Genomic DNA, 20,993 nt, shown 5'->3' with positions numbered 1-20,993 from the left:
GGAGGATGTGATTGGTGTCTTTGACATGGGAGGCTATATTACAGACATTTGGTTGGAGATATTCATCAATGGGGCCCAAAATTCTTTCAGTGTGGGCACTATGACCTGCCACAATAGAGTGTCCAGGATTTTTGGGTCTGTGAGTTTTGGGGAGCATGGAGAAGGATGATGTGCGGGGTGTCACAGGAATGAGGAGGGAAATGGGTTAGAGAGATGTTCTGGGAAGGGCCTAAGGCTTGAAGTAGGGACTGGAGTTTGTGTTGGGCTTCTGGGATGGGATTGCTTTGACAGAGATTGTAGGTGGAGGAATCAGACAATTGACAGAGGCCTTCTGCCATGTAGTCACTATGATTCCCAAAAACAATGGTGGAACCTTTGTCTGCAGGCAGGATAATTATGTCAGGATTTGTTTAAAGGCTGTGTGTGACTGTTCTTCCTTCTACTGAAAGGTTGGCTTTCTGAGGAAGGGACCTGGGGAAGGAGGCTATGTTTGAGGTAAGGAATTCTCAGAAGGTGCCCAGCAATTGGTTAGGGGGCTGGGGAGGATTACGGTTGGATGTGGTATGAATTGGAAGAGAGCGTTCAATGTTGGAATTAGGGTGGTTTTGGTTGGAGGGATTGGTGGCAAAGAAGTGCCCATTGCAAAGATCGGGAGAAGGAGAGTAGGCCTTTGACAAGTACAGCATGGTTAAATTTGGGTGTGGGGCTAAAGATGAGACTTCTGGATCAGAGTGATACTTCTATGGAGCAAAGGATTTTGGTGAAGAGGTTAACAACAGTATTACAGGAATGTTTTCGCTCTGGATTTGGTGGAGAGTTGGTAGGGAGTTTTGGGGGATGTGACAAGTTGAAATGGTCAGCTAGGTAGGGTGGATTAAGAGGAACACTGTAGACATGATTGACCAACATCTCCACCAATTCTCCATAAGCTATCCTCCCATGTCAAGGACATTAACCACTTCCTTCACAGACTCTCCACCATCCCCACTCCTTTTATTTCTGGATCCCTACTTGTCACTGTGGACACCACTCCCTGTACACAAACATCTCACATACCCATGGTCTTACTGCTATTGAACACTACCATTCTCAACGTCCTTCTGACACCAAACCCATGACCTCATTCCTCATACACCTTACTGACTTTATCCTAAGCCAGAACTACTTCTCATTTGAATGGTAGGTACATAAACAAATCCACAGCACAGACACAGGCACCTGAATGGCACCCTCCTGTGGTAACCTTTTTATGGGCCACCTGAGGAGATCTTCCTAGCCTCTCAAAACACCAAACCCCCTAGTCTAATTAGGTTCATTGATGATTTCTCCATGATCTAGACTCAGGGTCAAGACACACTATCTTCGTTCCTTCACAACCTCAACACTTTCTCTCCTATCACCTTCACATGGTCCTCCTCAACCCACTGTGCCACCTTCCTGCATGTGGACCTCCTCCTCTCTGATGGCTCCATCCACAATTCTGACCACATTACACCCATCAACCACCTACAGTACCTGGATTTGACAGTTGTCATTCCATTTCACACCAAATAATCCCTCCTATACAGCCTGGCCATCAGGGGACAGCATGTCTACAGTGAAAAAAACTCCTTTGCTCAGTGTGTTGAGGGTCTCACCAAGGTCTTCACAGACAGGTACTATCCCCCAGACCTAGTCTGCAAACTGATCTCCCGTGCCATTTCCCCCAACACACACACACACACACACACACACACACACACACACACACACACACACACACACACACAATCCTCCCACCATCCCAAAGAATCAGCCACAAAGGAGTGTCCCCTTCGTCACCCAGTACCACTACGGACTGGAACAACTGACCCACATCCTTCATGAGGGGCTTTAATTACCTACGATCATGCCCTGAAATGAGGGACATCCTACTCAAGATACTTCCCCCCCCCCCCCCCCCCCCCCCCCCCCCAAAGTGGTGTTTCATTGCCCACGTAACTTCCAAAATATCCTAGTCCATCCCTATGCCACTCCCAATCCCAACCCCTTCCCACAAGGACCATACCCTTGTGGAAGACCCAGCTGCAAAACCTGCCCAATCCACCCACCCAGCACTTCCTATTCCAGTCCTGTCACTGGTTTATCCAGTGAAGCACCCATGTCATCTACCAGCTCTGCTGCTATCACTGCACAGCTGAAACTTCCTGGCAGATTAAAACTGTGTGCTGGACTGAGACTCAAACTCAGGACCTCTGCCTTTTGCAGTCAAGTGCTCTACCATCTGAATTATCCAAGCACAACTCACGCCCTATTCTCACAGCTTTACTTCTGCCAGTACCTCATCTCCTACCTTCGAAAGTTCACAGAAGCTCTCCTGCCAAATGCAAAGGGCCCGAGTTCGAGTCTTGGTCTGGCACACAGTTTTAATCTGCCAGGGAGTTTCATATCAGCGCTCACGTCACTGCAGAATGAAAATCTCATTCTGGTTACTGCACAGCTGTTCACCAGGATGAACGGCCACTGACAAACTGTAGCCAAGATCAAAGTAGACCACCCTATTTCAATAGCTGCTTCACTACCTGAGCCATCTGGATCCTTCCATCCCCCAGCAGCTTTTCTGAATTGCATAGATGAGAGTTATCCTTAAAACATATTCTGTGCTCCTGTAATTACCCGGCCTTAACCTAATGTAACATACTGTCTCCATATCCTCCAACCAACAGTTTCCACTCCCTCTATCCCCATTCTCATCTCCCACCCTGTTTATATGCAGCCTTCCACCAATGCATCCACCCATATTTCATTGCTCCTCTCCTTTTTGCTCCTTTTTTCCCCCACCTCCCTGCCTCACAACCTCATGACTGTGTGCCTGTTGACATTCTAGTCCTTACACACTCCAGCAGACAGCATTCATCATTCTCCCCACCCATAGACCATCCCTTCCCCTTCCCTATACCCTCCAGGTTGCTGCTTGCACCCCATATTATGATGCATTCCGACCCGAGATTCTGAAGTTGGTGGCTGTATATATATATGTGGGGGGGGGGGGGGGGGGGCGCGCATGTGCGTGTGTGTGTGTGATTGATGTGTGTGTCTGTTTTACTGATGGAGGCTGTGGCAAACAGCTACATGTAAGTGTATTTTAATTGTGCTTGTCTGCAACTTGATGTGTCTTTCTTACACTAAGTAACAATCCATTTTTGCTACATTGTTGATATTCCTACCTGAAATTTCTATTGTTTGAGTCATATTTTTTTCTATATTCTTCAAATAAGTGATAGAAATATCTGCTAACAGTGTCCTATATAAAATAACTGAACTGCTTTGATGAAATCATATCCCCCACAAGTACAGACTTAACATTAACAGTTCAGAAAACAAAGTCACATCACCATCACTTAACAGCACAGGAATCATCTCATAATCTTGGGCACTAGGCTGCTGCAGTCCAGCCTTCAATACACAAATTACCATCTGCTGCTTACCTCTCCTTGAAAAAGGCAGATTACATCTTAAATGAAATGGAAACTACACTCAATTTGAATGACACTCGTCTTAGCTGAAGTTTCTAAAGCAGTAATTCCAATGAGGATTTTAATCCTTTCGCAACTTTTAACAATCACTATACTTGCTACTGTTGAGGTTTTCCCTGCATAAAATATGAGTGGGAACCATTCCAAGTCAAATGCTTGTAAACGCACTTTCTGTACACACTACAAATTCCAGCAAACCAATGTAGGTATTTGATAAAATGACAGCTCCAAAATAAAAACACACTTCAGGTCTCATGCCATCATCATGGAGTTTGATTTGCTTCTCCTTTGTAGTCTGTCAGCATCACTGAAATCTTATTTGTTGTGGGAAAATGAAACCTGGGTGTCTTCTTGTAGCTGGCTTACAGAACATACAGTTTTAACTCAGACACCAATGATGAGATAATTTATTGTCAATAGTCAATCTCCATCTTGCATATTTCTAAGCATATTTGACATGTTCCATATTGCTACTGTACATGCATTAGTAGTTGTTCCAGTTTTTGTTGTAGACTGTATGCTGATGTTTATCTTCACATATGGTCAGTTTCCATGTAAAATGGATAGTAATAAGAAGAAGCTGAGTTATACACAATTCAGAGTGGGATGGCATTATGGAGAAATTCTCAGATGGTTTAAATGTGTCTACAAAGACCCATCACCTTCAAGTGAATGTTGTAGTGATTATTCAGATGCAGGTGACAACAAACACAATGAAAAAGATGATCTGACTGACCTCCAGTAGCCACAAGATACTATAAACATCGGATTTATTTAATCATTACATTCCGTAGATCACATCATAGAGAAACTTCACAAAGTTGGGGAAGTCCATGTACACATTAAAACAGAGAAGAAGCTGTTAGAATTTCAATTAATAATTAACAGTTGCGAACTGCTATAAACTGTGTGCACTTACTCATGCTAAATATAAGCTAGTAAAAAATGTAAGAAAGGTATTACTTCAAACAAACAAAAAAAGCAGCTTTCTCAGTTATGCTGAATAGCAGCTGTTTATCACTACTTGCTTATATATCTACAAGACTACACATTTGATAAATAAGAAAGGAAGTTATCTATAAATATGTATACATTTAATAAGAAAGAAAGTTATCTACATCTTGTAATAACAGAAATGTGTTTACATTGAACATTGTTACTTGTCATGTAGCAACAGCAATCTTCAATCCTGTAATTGAAATTGTCAGTTAACCTACAGGAACTGACACTAGTATCTGTGTTTTCAATTTTCTTTTTGGGTTTGTATGGATTCCCAGTTTCTTCCTTAGACTTATGAAACCTTGTTGAAGACACTAAACCCAACATAAGACAAGAAGGCAAAGTCTATATGGAAATTATTTTGTGTGTTGTGTAACTGATTAAAACAGAACTGTTTCCTCAAAATAATAGCTCTGTAGTGATGCTGCAGTACACCTATGATGATTTTCATGTTATTTCAGGTCAGTTACCAAGCTATTAGTTGATAAAGTTAACTAACATGAACAACGGGTTTGGCAGAAAATAAATCAGGAAAATTGATTTAAAATGTTTATTCGCAATGTATCAAAAAGTACAAGTTGTCAGACACTTTCTCACTTATGGACAGAGCCCTAGTAGTTTTCAACAGTAGCTTCTTTCTGCTTGAATACCACACTCACGCAGACAATCTGAAATTTCAAATAGAATCACATTTAAGATGAGTATAATTTCTTTAGAACAAGAGTAAGTCATAACGTGCTACTGAGTGTATAAGGGGTTGGGTTATCAAACATCCATTTTGCTTGTAATCAAGTACGTTTTTATCCAATTGCTCAATACGGAACATTATTGCAATCTGCATCTGAAGATATTATAAGCACTTCACACTGACACATCAATGGTGATGTGCCAAAACATTAAGACCATGCATGTTGGTTCACCTTTGGAATGCAACACAAGTGTGATTCATTGCAACATGGATTCAATAAGTCTGTGGTATGTTTCCAGAGATATTTGTCACCAGAAGTCTACACACAGGTCACAAAATTCCTGTAAATGAGGGGTTGGGCATTTGTGGGTGTGGAGCTGGAAACCAATAACATCCCAGATGAGTTCCATCAGCTTCAGACCAAATAAATGTGGTGGCCAAGATCTGAATTTTCACTACCCTCCTCAAACCACTATAGCATGATTCTGGCCTTGAGACGCAGACAGTTATCATGCTGAAAGGCGTTGCCATTGGAGAAGACCTCAGTCATGAAGGAGTGCACGTGGTCTGCAATAATGTTCATGTAATCCACAGTTGTTGTGTTGCCTCCCCCCTCCTCCATCCTGCATCTGTGACACAATGCATGTTTCAAGCAGTTACTCACCTGAAAGACAGTAAATGAAAAGTGAACTTCAACATGATGTGACAAGAAACATGATTATCCAACTAGGCAATTCATTTCCACTGACCTACAGTCCAATATTGATGATCCCATCCCCACCACAGTCATAATTGACATCAACATGGGAACATCTAGTGTAATCAGTTGTGGAGCCTTATTTTCATCAATGTGGAATTAATGGTGTACTCTAAAACAGTTGTGCATGCACCAGCCACCAATCTTGTTTTACAGAGCAAGGAAGTCTCTGACCTCCAAGTTTCATAATGAACTGTGAATGTCCAACACATTACTGTCTACTTGTAGTTTCACCATTCTTAAACTACTTCCCATAGTTGTGCATATTAGTGGCACGTGAACAGCTGATGAACTTCACCACTTCCCAGATGCTCATTCCTAGGGGCTGGGCCACAAAAATCTGACCTTTGTGAAAGTAGATCCAGGGTAAGGACACCCTATCTACATTCCTCCAGAACCTCAACACCTTCTCCGCCATTTGCTTCATCTAATCCTGCTCAAACCAACAAGCCACCTTCCTCAATGTTAATCTGCACCTCAACAATGGCCACATCAGTACCTACATCCATATGAAACCTACCAATCACCAGCAAAGCTTCCACTTTGACAGCTGCCACCAATTCCATACCAAGAAGTCCCTTCCATACAGCCTAGCCACCCATGGCCGTCACATCTGCAGCAACAAGCTCTCCCTCTTGAAATACACTGAGACTCGCTGCGGCCTTTAGAGGCTGTAATTACCCTCCCAACTTTATACAAAAACAGATCTCCTGTACCTTATCTTTCCACTCACCAATCACCTCCCAGAGTCCCACTGTCCAGCCACAGAGGAGCATTCCTCTTGTGACTCAGTATCACCCAGGGCTGGAGCAACTGAATTACATTCTCTGCCAGGGTTTCAACTACCTCTCGTCGCACCCTGAAATGAGAAATCTCCTACTCACTATTCTTCCCTCCCCTTCCATAGTAGTATTCTCCCATCCATCGAACCTACACAATATCCTCGTTCAACCCTGCATAATCCCTGCTCCCAACCTCTTGCCCCCACAGCTCATATCCCTGCAACAGACCTACATGCAAGATCTGTCCCATACATCATCCTACCACAATCTGCTCCAGTCCAGTCACATACACCACCTGTCCCATCAAAGCAGGACTACCTGTGAAACCAGTCATCAACTCTACACCACTGTGCTGCATGCTACATGGGCTTAACAACCAACAAGCTGTCTGTCCACATGAATGGTCACCAAAAAAATGTGGCCAAGAAACAACTGGACCACCCTGTTGCTGAGCGCACCACCCACCACGACATTCTTCATGTCAATGACTGCTTCACAGCCTGGGCCATCTGGATCCTTCCCATGAAGACCAGCTTTTCTTAATTGCATAGATGGGAACTCTCCCTGCAATATATCCCATGTTCCTGGCATCAACCTTTGTTAGGCATTGTGTGTGTGTGTGTGTGTGTGTGTGTGTGTGTGTGTGTGTGTGTGTTGTCTATTGTCTATTTTTGACAAAGACTTTGTTGCCCGAAACCTCATTTTGTGACAGTCTTTTAGTTGTGCTTATCTGCAACTCAGCATTTCCACTATATGGCGAGTAGCAACTATCATTTTCCTAATCCTGTTACATTCTATCCTGGGTCTTCCACTGATTCACCTTTGTAAAAGTTACTTATATATCAGAGGGATTTCCCCACTGTAGAATGATGCCCCATTCTTCTCTGCTCCACTTAAATATTTTCCTTTCCGTGTCATGTCCCTGCAATGCCATCATACAGCATTCAATCTCACAGTGGGCTGTAGTCACAATGTTTTGGCTCATCACTGTTTACGGTTTGAAACTTCTTTTTAAGAGTTGTGAAGTTAAGACAAATGTGGTTCCTATACAACTTCCAAATGACTAGTGAGGTGTGCCACAATTATCAGAGTTAAGTCAGGGAAAAATCCACCAAATGCAGGAAAAAAAGCTGCAGTGTCCTCTAAGGAATAGTAACATCTCTAACATGAACAACACTCTTAGACTAGATATTATTAGATTATACCATCCATTCCGCAGACTCACAGCGAGAAGAGCCTTGAGGATATGGAATATGTTAGTAAAAAATTACATAACACGCTGATGTGCAAATATTTCTTCCACAGATCCTAGTGAAAGGTTTCTCAAGTGCATTGAAACAATAAACTTTATATTTTTTTCCACTAACACTTTCATTAAATGGCTTACCACAAACATTTAATGCATACACTACAGTTCTTACCACAATAAATCACTAAGCATAGCCACTTGTGTAATGGATGTAACACTAAACCTAGTTTCGGTGTAGTTCAGTAGAGGGTATTACATCTCCAGCTGTAGACCAAATCATGCTGCTTATGTATAATCCTCAGTCTCTCAACATATCTTGAAGGGGTATTTCAAAGTAAGATTTTGTTTACTGGTTTACTGAAACCCAGAAACATTATATTGTGTTCCCACACATATATGAGGCTGGCAACAACAAAAGTTAAGAACAGAAAAAACTACTACCTAAAGATATAGCACTTGCAACAACAACAAAATTTTTAGTAAAAATTTGTTAAGGCTTTCGTGGCCACATGTTGACAAACTGCCTATTGGCTTCTGTCTCAGGTTCTTCGGCCAACATTCATCTGATCATTTTACTGACATTTCACCAACATGAGTGGCTCACATTGTCAAAGCTTCACCCTCGATTGGAGGTGGCGAACTGGAGCCGAGCTCACGGCCACAGACTATATGTACCTGGTGCACAAACGTCTGAGGGCTTCTTCGCGGTCATTTCTGGTGTGGTTCTCGTCTTGCTACCTGAGATGGTTGTTCGCTACAGTATGGGAAGCCAGGATCCGTTTACCATAAGACTTTCTTCTTTCTTGTTGAAGCTAATCACATGTTTTTGTATTTCTACAGCTTCTCTGAACAAGCAGGTGTGATAGTGCTTCTCTACAGCCAGAACTTCCATGTTGGCAAATTTTGTTACGTGGTTGGTCTCACTCAGTGTGTGCTCTGCCACGGCCAATTTCTCCACCTGCCCAACCTGCAATGTTGCTTATATTCTTTGATCCTGGTGTTGATTGATTGTCAAATCATTCCAACATAAACTTTTCTGCATGTACATGGTATATGGTATATTCCTGACATTTCAAGTGAGTCCCTTTTCTCCTTTGCCCATCTAAGACACTCTTTGATCTTCCTTGTCAGTTTGAAAATAGTCTTTACGCTGTGTTTGCGCAGTATACGGCCAATTCTGTCTGTCACTCTGGGAATGTATGGCAGAAAGGCCATACTCGACATTTATTTTTCTGATTCCTTACTTTGCCAATTGTTTGGCTCTGTTACACTTCTAATACGATTTGTGGAGTACCCATCGCTCCTCAGAACCCTCTCCAGGTGTTTCATTTTGCATCTGAGGTGTTACGACTCACATATTCGTCCTGCTCACATTACAAGCATATCAATCATGTCTCTTTTCTGACTTGGGTGGTGGTTTGACAGTTTGTGCAGGTATCAATCCGTGTCCGTCGGTTTTCAATACACGTTGTGTCCCAGGTTTTCACTATCCCTTGTGCCCACACATCTAGATATGGCAGTTTTTTGTCCTTTTGTACTTCCATGGTAAATTTTATGTTGGTGTGGAGGCTGTTCAAGTGTCTTAGGAAGTCACCGAGCTGTTCTTCAGCATGGCTCCACATAATGAAAGTATCATCAATGTATCTGTACCACACCTTAGGTTTGCAAGTCGCCAAGTTCAGTACCTGTGCTTCGAAATACTCCATGAAAAAGTTGGCCACCACTCGACTAAGATGACTACCCATGGCAACGCCTTCCAGCTGTTCGTAGAATTTGCCATTCCATGTGACATAGCTCATGGTGAGACACGCATGGAAGAGCTTTGTGATGTCTTGTGGTAAAATGGAACCAATGTGCTCCAGCTCGTCACTGAGTGGCACTTTCGTAAACAAAGAAACAACATCAGAGCTGACCAGAATGTCTTTTAGTGCAAGTTTCAGTTTCTTCAGCTTCTCAAAGAAGTGACCTGAGTCCTTTATGTATGTGTCAGTCTTCCCGACTTGGGGCTGGACCAGAGAGGCTAAGTGTTTTGCCAGTTTATGCTTCTTCATGGAATATTTCGAAGCACAGGCACTGAACTTGGCAACTTGCAAACCTGGGGTGTTTTACAGACACGTCAATGATACTTTCGTTGTGTGAAGTCATGGTGAAGAACAGCTAGGTGACTTCCTAAGACACTTGAACAGCCTCCGCACCAACATAAAATTTACCATGGAAGAAGAAAAGGACAAAAAATTGCCATTCCTAGATGTGCTGGTCACAAGGGATGGTGAAAACCTGGGACACAGTGTGTATCGAAAACCAACACACATGGATCAATGCCTGCACCAACTATCAAACCATCACATGAGGCAGAAAGGAGGCACGATTAATACACTCGTAACGCGAGCAGGACAAATATGTGAGCCGCAACACCTCAGATGCGAAATGCAACACCTGAAAAGGGTTATGAGGAGCAATGGGTACTCCACTATTCCCAGAGTGACAGGCAGTATCGGCCCTATATTGTGCAAACACAGCGTAAAGATTATTTTCAAACTGACAAGGAAGATCAAAGAGTGTCTTAGATGGGCAAAGGAGAAAAGGGACTCACTTGAAATGTCGGGAATATACCATATACCATGTACATGCGGAAAAGTTTATGTTGGAATGATTGGACGATCAATCAACACCAGGATCAAAGAACATAAGCAACATTGCAGGTTGGGGTAGGTGGAGAAATTGGCCGTGGCAGAGCACGCATTGAGTGAAACTGACCACGTAATAAAATTTGCCAACATGGAAGTTCTGGCTGTAGAGAAGCACTATTACACCCGCTTGTTCAGAGAAGCTATAGAAAAACAAAAACACGCAAACAGCTTCAACAAGAAAGAGGAAAGCCTTAAGGTAAACAGATCCGGGCTTCCCATGCTGCAGTGAATGACCGTCGGAGGTAGCAAGAGGCGAACCGCACCGGAAATGACTGTGGAGAAGCCCTCGGACGATGGCGCACCAGGTACGTATAGTCTGCGGCCGTGAGCTCGGCTCCTGTTCACCACCGGCAATGGAGGGTTATGCTTTGACAAGGCCAGCCACTCATGTTGGTGAAATGTCAGTAAAATCATGAGATGAACGTCGACTGAAGAATCCAAGGCAGAAGCCAACAGGTAGTTTGTCAAAATGTTTAGTATTTGCAACAATAAAAAACACCATTTTGGTCATAACCATCTACACTCATGCTCATAAATTATGGATAATTGCAGAATGTGGTGCCACACAACGTGGCACTACACAAAACTGGTGCTAATAGCTTAGGCACATAGGGAACACACACAACACAGATCTGTAAGTCCATGGTATTGGTGCAAAGTTGAGAAAACTGTCCCAAAACACATGTGCTACAAAACGCCACTGTTTCCTGCGCATGTACCCCTACATCAATATGGGATATGACCACCAAACACACGTACACAGGCCGTACAATGGGTTGGCATACTCTGGATCAGGTGGTCGAGCAGCTGCTGGGGTATAGCCTCCCATTCTTGCACCAGTGCCTGTCGGAGCTTCTGACGTGTCATGGGGGTTTGAAGACATGCAGCGATATGTTGGCTGAGAGAATCTCTGATGTGCTCGATGGGTTTTAGGTCTGGAGAACAGGCAGGTCACTCCATTTGGCTGATATCTTCTGTTTCAAGGTACTCCTCCACGATGGCAGCTCGGTGGGGCCATGTGTTATCATCCATCAGGAGGAAGGTGGGACCCACTGTACCCCTAAAAAGGCAGACATACTGGTGCAAAATGACGTCCCGATATACCTGACCTATTCCAGTTCCTCTGTCAAAGACATACAGGGGTGTACGTACACCAATCATAATCCCACCCCACACCGTCAAATCAAGACATCCATACAGGTCCCTTTCAAGGACATTAAGGGGTTGGTATCCTGGTCCTCGTTCATGCCAGATGAAAACCCGATGAGAATCACTGTTCAGACTGTACCTGGACTCGTCCGAAAACATAACCTGGGACCAAGGACCATGTATTGTGTTCTTGACATTCCATGACTAACTAAATATCTCAGACTTCCTACTTTGGGTTTTAGCTAGTTCTGCATCCCAAGAATAGTATGAGATTGAGACCTTTCCTGGAGGGCAGTAAATTTGGGAACTTTGTTATGAAATTTTGACAATTTACTGATAAAATTTTGGCAGTCAAAGTGTCTTTACTCTGAACATGGTCTGACGTCCCTATCTGCATATTGACTGCTGAGTGTTCATCACAGTACAGCAGAGTCCCGCTAATCTGAACCCCGGTAATCCAAACGTTCGGTTAATAGGAACATGAAAAATGTTAGTCGAAGTATGGAAAACTGTGCAGTAAATTGCTGTACATATACACTATTTTAATTTACACAGTACAGTAAACACGTATTGTAAAAAATGGCAAGAACACATTAGTTTTAAACAATGCATAACAATGAAATAACAGCTGTCAAACTTACTAAAATACAGTGGACATTTTATCCCTACTTTTTAGATGACAAAAACTCAGTCATTGTTTTCTAACATAATGAAGACAGCCTGTTATACGAAGCGTAGTTGTGCCATGGTCTCATAAACATCAGTGTAGCAGTGGGCTGTTGCTCCAAATAACGTAGTGGAATGTCAAGGACTTCTGCTGCATCACTGTGTGGCACCAGCTTTCCTTTGTCACTTTCAGGCTCACTGTCTCTTCTGTCACAGCAGTCCACTTCTTCCTGGTCTTAACTCACAGCAGCAATTAAATCAGCATCAGTAAAGTTCTCCACACATGTCCCATCCACTACAATCCACTCATCTACATCTCCTTCACTAGCTACTTCACATCCAGGGATTGTCTGTATCATTTGTAGTAGATTTTCCTCTTCATTTTCAACTAGGCTGTCTTGAAATTCAAGAAACGTCCACAGTTTTCTCCACGATTTTCTCAGAGTATTTTCTGAAATATTCTGCCATACCTCAGCAGCCCCATAAACAACATGAAACTTCCTGGCAGATTAAAACTGTATGCCGGACCGAGACTCGAACTCAGGACCTTTGCCTTTCGCGGGCAAGTTCGCAGGAGAGCTCCTGTGAAGTTTGGAAGGTAGGAGACAAGGTACTGGCAGAATTAAAGCTGTGAGGACAGGGTGTGAGTTGTGCATGGGTAGCTCAGTTGGTAGAGCACTTGCCCGCGAAAGGCAAAGGTCCCAAGTTCGAGTCTCGGTCCGGCACACATTTTTTAATAAGCCAGGAAGTTTCATATCAGGGCACACTCTGCTGTAGAGTGAAAATTTCATTCCCATAAACAATATCCTTCACATTGGTCTTTTTTATTTTGTCCACTAAAGGAATGCTATCATCTTGGATCAGCATTCTTAAAAATTGTTTTCTGTAAATCAGTTTTAATGTTTCCAGTATGCCCTGGTCCATCGGCTGTACAAGTGGTGTGACATTTGGAGGCAAAAACTTCCTGGAAATTTCTCCATCACATAATTCCTCAGTGCTGGGGTGAGATGGTGCATTATCAATCAAAACTAATGCATGGGGAGACAAATGATTTTCCTTAGCAGTTGTCGAACATAGGGAACAAACTAGCCGTGAAACGATTCTTTGAACAGCTTACCATCCATCCATGATTTTTTTTCTGGTAGCGATAATATATGGGCACGGACTTTATGTTGCAGTTTTTAAAAGCTCTGGGCCTAGCAGATTTTCCAATCAGCATTAAAGGCAGCTTGTGATTACCAGCAACGTTGCTGCACATTTTAAAACCAGGAGCATGATCTTCTGCTTTTGATGCCACGCTTTTTGTTGCAATGCCCTAAAATAAAGGGCAGTCTTCTCAGCGTTATAAATTTGTTGGGGAGAAACATGCACGTTGCCGTTGGTGGGGAGGCTTGCGTGCCTCAGCAATACAGATGGCCGTACCATAGGTGCAACCACAACGGAGGGATATCTGTTAAGAGGCCAGACAAATGAGTGGTTCCTGAAGAGGGGCAGCAGCCTTTTCAGTAGTTGCAGGGGCAACAGTCTGGATGATTGACTGATCTGGCCTTGTAACACTAACCAAAATGGCCTTGCTGTGCTGCGAACGGCTGAAAGCAAGGGGAAACTACAGCCGTAATTTTTCCCGAGGGCATGCAGCTTTACTGTATGGTTAAATGATGATGGCATACTCTTGGGTAAAATATTCCGGAGGTAAAATAGTCCCCCATTCAGATCTCCGGGCGGGGACTACTCAAGAGGATGTCGTTATCAGGAGAAAGAAACCTGGCGTTCTACGGATCAGAGTGTGGAATGTCAGATCCCTTAATCGGGCAGGTAGGTTAGCAAATTTAAAAAGGGAAATGGATAGGTTAAAGTTAGATATAGTGGGAATTAGTGAAATTCAGTGACAGGAGGAACAAGACTTTTGGTCAGGTGAATGCAGGGTTCGCAGGTTCGAATCCTGCCTCGGGCATGGATGTGTGTGATGTCCTTAGGTTAGTTAGGTTTAAGTAGTTCTAAGTTCTAGGGGACTGATGACCACAGATGTTAAGTCCCATAGTGCTCAGAGCCATTTGAACCATTTGAATACAGGGTTATAAATACAAAATCAAATAGGGGTAATGGAGGAGTAGGTTTAATAATGAATAAAAAAATAGGAGTGCGGGTAAGCTTCTACAAACAGCATAGTGGACGCATTATTGTGGCTAATAGACACGAAGCCCAAGCCAACTACAGTAGTACAAGTTTATATGCCAGCTAGCTCTGCAGATGATGAAGAAATTGATGAAATGTATGATGAGATAAAAGAAATTATTTAGGTACTGAAGAGAGACGAAAATTTAATAGTCATGGGTGACTGGAATTCGAGAGTAGGAAAAGGAAGAGAAGAAAACGTAGAAGGTGAATAGGGAATGGGATTAAGGAATGAAAGAGGAAGCTGCCTGGTAGAATTTTGCACAGAGCTTAATTTAATCATAGCTAACACTTGGTTCAAGAATCATAAAAGATGGTTGTATACATGAAAGAATCCTGGAGATACTAGAAGGTATCAGATAGATTATATAATGGTAAGACAGAGATTTAGGAACCAGGTTTTAAATTGTAATACATTTCCAGGGGCAGATGTGGACTCTGACCACAATCTATTTGTTATGAACTGTAGACTAAAACTGCAAAAACATGGGAATTTAAGGAGATGGGACCTGGATAAACTGACAAAACCAGAGGTTGTACAGAGTTTCAGGGAGAGCATAAGGGAACAATTGACAGGAATAGTGAAAAGAAATACAGTAGAAGAAGAATGGATAGCTCTGAGGGATGAAGTAGTGAAGGCAGCAGAGGATCAAGTAGGTAAAAAGACGAGGGCTATTAGAAATCCTTGGGTAACAGAAGAAATATTGAATTTAATTGATGAAAGGAGAAAATATAAAAATGCAGTAAATGAAGCAGGAAAAAAGGAATACAAACGTCTCAAAAATGAGATTGACAGGAAGTGCAAAATGGCTAAGCAGGGATAGCTAGAGGACAAATATAAGGATGTAGAGGCTTATCTCACTAGGATTAAGATAGATACTGCCTACAGGAAAATTAAAGAGATGTTTAGAGAAACGAGAACCACTTCTATGAATATCAAGAGCTCAGATGTAAACCCAGTTCTAAGCAAAGAAGGGAAAGCAGAAAGGTGGAAGGAGTATATAGAGGGTCTATACAAGGGCGATGTACTTGAGGACAATATTATGAAAATGGAAGAGGATGTAGATGAAGATGAAATGGGAGATACGATACTGCATGAAGAGTTTGACAGAGCACTGAAAGACCTGAGTCGTAACAAGGCCCCGGGAGTAGACAACATTCCATTAGAACTACTGACGGCCTTGAGAGAGCCTGTCCTGACAAAACTCTACCATCTGGTGAGCAAGATGTATGAGACAGGCGAAATACCCTCAGACTTCAAGAAGAATATAATAATTCCAATCACAAAGAAAGCAGGTGTTGACAGATGTGAAAATTACTGAACTATCAGTTTAATAAGTCACAGCTGCAAAATACTAACGCGAATTCTTCATAGACGAATGGAAAAACTGGTAGAAGCTGACCTCGGGGAAGATCAGTTTGTATTCTGTAGAAGAAGAGAAATTTGTTAACATCAAGTAAGATTTAAGTGTCAGGAGGTCGTTTCTGAAAGTATTTGTATGGAGTGTAGCCATGTATGGAAGTGAACTGTGGACAATAAATAGTTTAGACAAGATGAGAATAGAAGCTTTCGAAATGTGGTGCTACAGAACAATGCTGAAGATTAGATGGGTGGATCACATAACTAATGGTATTGAATAGAATTGGGGAGAAGAGGAGTTTGTGGCACAATTTGACAAGAAGAAGGGACCGGCTGGTAGCACGTGTTCTGAAGCATCAAGGGATCACAAATTTAGCACTGGAGGGCAGCATGGAGGGTAAAAGTCATAGAGGGAGACCAAGAGTGTTGTGACAGTGCCGCCACGACAGTACGCGCAAACGGCGATAGAGGCGCTCCGCAACTTGGCTGAGCGCAGGAGCGCCACCTAGCTACGAACGGCGCCAGCCGCATGTCACGGCATGGCAGTCGAATGAGAGATACTGAGTTGTTATCATGTAACCAGCTATTGTTTCTAAGTGAGTGTGTTTGAATATCCACGCAATTATTGGTGATTAAAGGTTATAACACTTTTTGGCGACGAGGATCGGATATTTTCACTGTGTTGTGGATTTGTGTGTTCGTGATGGGGCGGACATGGAACAGCTTACGCAAGTGCTCATTGAACAACAAACACAGCTGACGGCTGCTATTCAGGCGTTGTGGACATCGCTTACTCATCGTCTGTCTTCCTCTTCTCCACCTCCATTCCCTCCTTATGACGAGGCCGCTGAACACTGGGAGGATTATGAGAAGCATTTGCGGCAACACTTCTTGGCTTTCGGCGTTGTCGACGCTCCTATGTGTAAGTCGTTATTTCTATCTTGGATTTCCCCACGGATCTATCAGCTGCTATCTCAGTTAGCCCCTCTGCGGGAACCTGCCTCCCTGCCCTTCCAAGAAATGTGTGACTTATTGTCTAACTATTACCACAAAAACACCCACGTCGTTGCTGCCCGCGTGGCGTTCTACCGGTGTCGTAAACAGCCCCATCAATCTTACTGGGCGTGGGCGGCGGAACTACACGGCCTGAGTAGGAAATGTCAGTTTGTCACGGACACTCATCATGAGTCTTATGCTGATTCAATGGTTAGGGATGCTATTCTATGGCATGCTCCTGATAAAGAAGTTCGGCAACGTGCCCTACAGCTGCCAAACCAGTCGTTGTCGGAAGTTCTAAGCATCGCACAATCCTTTGAAGTGTCTCACGCTGCTGGCACACAAATAGACGCGTGGTGTGATGTAGGCGCCGTACAGTCAACTTTCGACATGGACAATTTGCCTGTTTCACAGGAGAACGAAGATGTGGCAGCGGTTCACTCGCGTAAACAACGTCGCGTTGGGCCGCAACGCTCGCAGCGACAACAGCAACCACAGAAGCAGGTTTGTTCCGCACTTCCTTCTTGTCCACGTTGTTTCGTACAGCATGACAGGGCCGCGTGTCCAAAACGTTGGGCCACGTGTAATTCATGTAGGAAAAAAGGCCACATTGCTTCTGTGTGTCAGTCCCCTAAAGTTCCTGACGACGAGGACGAGGCATAGGACATGGATGTTAACTGTGTGCTTTCTCAAACAAATAAGTTGTTTGTTACTGTTTGTGTTCTGGATAGAGACATTCGCATGCAAGTGGACACTGGCTCTGCAGTAACTCTCATTAATTCTTGCACGTATTTGGAGTTGGGCTCCCCTCCCTTGTCTCCAGTTACGTGAAATCTGAGAACTTATAATAAACAGAAAATTCCTATCATTGGCCAGTTTGATGCTTCCACTGCCTACAAGTCTGTTGTTAGGCCCCTCACGTTTTATGTGGTGGATCATGCGGGCACTGAAAACCTGTTCGGTTATGATGCTTTCCAGTTGTTCGGGTTCTCCATTGATGATGATGTGCACCTCATACCTGAGGATATTCCGTACCAACAGCTGGATGGATTGTGTCCTGAATTTTCATCCGTGTTCTCTGCTGGTCTGGGTCATGCCAAGGATTTTGAAGCCCACATTACTCTTAAACCTACAGCTCGCCCTAAGTTTTTCCGGACACGCCCTATTCCGGTGGCGTTGCAAACACCTGTCAAGGCTGAGATAGACAGGTTAACAGCTTCAGGGATTCTCCTTCCTGTTACCTCCAGCGAATGGGCATCACCAATTGTGGTGGTTTCTAAACCAAACGGGAGTCTGCGATTGTGTGGCGATTTTAAAGCCACCGTCAACGCTCAGAGCCTCATTGACATTTATCCTCTCTCCCGTCCTGAGGAGTTATTTACCAAGCTCGCTGGGGGCCAGTTTTTTTCCAAACTTGACTTATTGGAGGCGTACCATCAGTTGCCGTTGGGTGCTTCTTCCAAGGAATTTCTCGTCATCAACACTCCTTGTGGGTTGTAATAGTACCAGCGGTTACCATTTGGTGTCGCTAGTGCACCAGCCATTTTTCAACTGTTTTTGGAACAGCTCACGGCTTCCATTCCCGGCTGCATAAACTATCTGGATGACATTGTTGTCACGGGGGACCCCACTGAGGAGCACCTTCGCAATTTGCGTTCACTGTTTCGGGTTTTGCATTCTGCTGGGTTGAAGTGCAATCTGGACAAGTCACAGTTCTTCCTACCCTCCATTGTGTATCTTGGTTTCCACTTGTCCCGTGAGGGTATACGTCCTCTACGACAGCACGTTGCGGCCATTAACGCTCTACCCCGGCTGTCTACGGTCAAAGAACTTCAGGCGTTTCTAGGCAACTAGGCAAGATTGCTTATTATCACAAATTCATTCCATCCGCTGCGGCGGTAGCTCATCCTCTGCATCAGCTGTTACAAAAAAACGTCCCTTTCTGTTGGTCCGGCGAGTGTGAGCAGGCCTTTGTCCGCCTGAAGGCTCATTTGCAGTTGGCGCCTTGTCTTGCCACATTCCGTCCGGGTCAGCACTTGGTTCTGGCGACTGACACGTCACAGTATGGCCTAGGGGCTGTTCTCGCCTATAGGTATGAGGATGGGTCGGAACGACCCATCGCCTATGCTTCCAAGACCCTCAACGATGCGCAACGGCGTTACTCTCAAATCAAAAAGGAGGCGCTCGCTATCATTTATGCTCTAAAAAAGTTAAGCGTTTTTTTGTATGGTTCTAAGTTTCACCTCATCACCGACCACAAGCCGCTGGTCTCTCTGTTCAGCCTATCGGCGTCGCTTCTGATTAAGGCAGCTCACCGCCTGCAACATTGGACCTTATACTTGTCTCATTTTCACTCTGAGATTCACTATCGCCCTACGGCCCAGCAGGCCAACGTTGACGCATTGTCGTGATTGCCGATGGGTCCCGACCCGGTTTTCGATCATGATGAACTACTCTGTTTCCACATTGATGAGGAAGAACGTCATGCGGTTGAGGGTTTTCCACTTACAGGTTCGCAGGTTGCGTCGGCTACTGCGCGGGACCCAGTCCTGTGTCAGGTGATCGGTTTTGTTCAACAGGGTTGGCCCGACACGACCAAGGGCCGGGTATCGGATCCCCTTCGCAACTACCATGCCTTGCGCCTTCGTCTGTCTGTTCGTGATGGTGTTGTTCTTCTGGCCACGGATGGCGCATCTCCACGGGTCATGGTGCCAGCCTCTCTTCGCAAAGATGTTCTCAAACTGTTGCATGAAGGCCATTGGGGGATTTCTCGGACTAAGTCTCCGGCCCGCAGGCACGTTTATTGGCCCGGTATTGATTCGGACATCGGCCACATGGTTGTTGCGTATGGTCAGTGTGCTCAACAACTGGCTGCACCTCGTACAATGCCCTCTCCATGGCCTGATCCGGCGCAGCCATGGGAACGTGTGACCGCTGACTTTGCCAGCCCCTTCCTCGGTACTTATTGGCTACTGTTGATTGACACCTTCTCGGAGTTTCCGTTTGTTGTTCAATGTCCGTCACCCACCACTGCGGCGACGACGCTGGCTTTGTCCAAAATCTTTGCGCTAGAAGGTCCTCCATCCACGATTGTCACGGACAATAGCCCTCAGTTCTCTTTGCAGGCCTTCCGTGATTTTTGTACTGGACAAGGGATTCATCATGTTACAGCACCGCCATTCCATCCGCAATCGAATGGGGAGGTCGAGTGCCTTGTCCGCACTTTCAAAAGCCAGATGAAAAAATTCCTTAGTGATTTTTCCACAGATGACGCTCTGCTGCAATTTCTGAGTTCTTATCGCTTCACGCCTCTGGGTGATCACAGCCCTGCTGAACTCTTGCATGGCCACCAACCGCGCACTCTACTGCACCTGCTTCACCCTGTCAGGCCTTGTGCTGTGTCCCCTAGTCCGGGAAAATACTCGGTGGGCGCCGACGTTTGGGCACGATGGTATGGATCTCGCCCTAAATGGATTCCAGGGGTGGTCAGGGCTCTTCGTGGCCGCCGGCTTTGTGAAATACGTACAGACGATGGCGAGGTTGTTCGCCATTACGACCAGATGCGCCCACGAGTGGTGGCTACGCCGGTGCCACCGCCCCTTCCTTCGCCTCCACCAGCCCGTGAAGCCAGTCCTGTTGCTGCTGCCGATCTACCGTACGTGTTGACGCAGCCGACGTCGCTACCATTTCCAAGTATGCCAGAACCGGCCCCAGTTGCGGCACCACCTTCTCCGGGAGCTGGAGCACACCCCCAGGTCCACGACACCTATGGATGCTGCTCCAGAGTTTTCACCCATCATCTCGTCCAGGAGGCATGTTCCACGCACGAGCTTCCGTTCTGGACATTTTCGATCATACTCTCGTGTCTCTCCGCGGGATCTTCTCAGGGCCTCACAACAGGCCATGGATGTCTCCGCACTGTCCATGTCTCCAAGGAAGTGAGTGTTTTTTTTTTTTTCAAGGGGGG

General features: G+C 44.6%; 1 protein-coding gene across 5 annotated transcripts in view; it reads right to left on the bottom strand.

Annotated features, from left to right (window-relative positions):
* The window catches only part of LOC124776844 (protein Mpv17-like), a 323,979-nt gene that overhangs the window by 9,366 nt on the left and 293,620 nt on the right, over window positions 1-20,993 (bottom strand). For 4 of the 5 annotated variants that reach the window (XM_047252010.1, XM_047252009.1, XM_047252008.1 and 1 more), the window contains one exon: window positions 5,063-5,182. The exons of the other annotated variant lie outside the window; for it this stretch is intronic. The gene's annotated coding sequence lies outside the window, so the exon portion shown is untranslated. Of the gene's footprint in view, window positions 1-5,062; window positions 5,183-20,993 lie in introns of those variants that run through there. 5 annotated transcript variants of the gene reach the window in all.

This window comes from Schistocerca piceifrons, chromosome 2 (assembly GCF_021461385.2).
Source record: "Schistocerca piceifrons isolate TAMUIC-IGC-003096 chromosome 2, iqSchPice1.1, whole genome shotgun sequence".
NCBI classification, from domain to species: domain Eukaryota; kingdom Metazoa; phylum Arthropoda; class Insecta; order Orthoptera; family Acrididae; genus Schistocerca; species Schistocerca piceifrons.
Note: the sequence above shows the minus strand (reverse complement) of the source record. Positions and strands in the feature narration are given on the sequence as shown.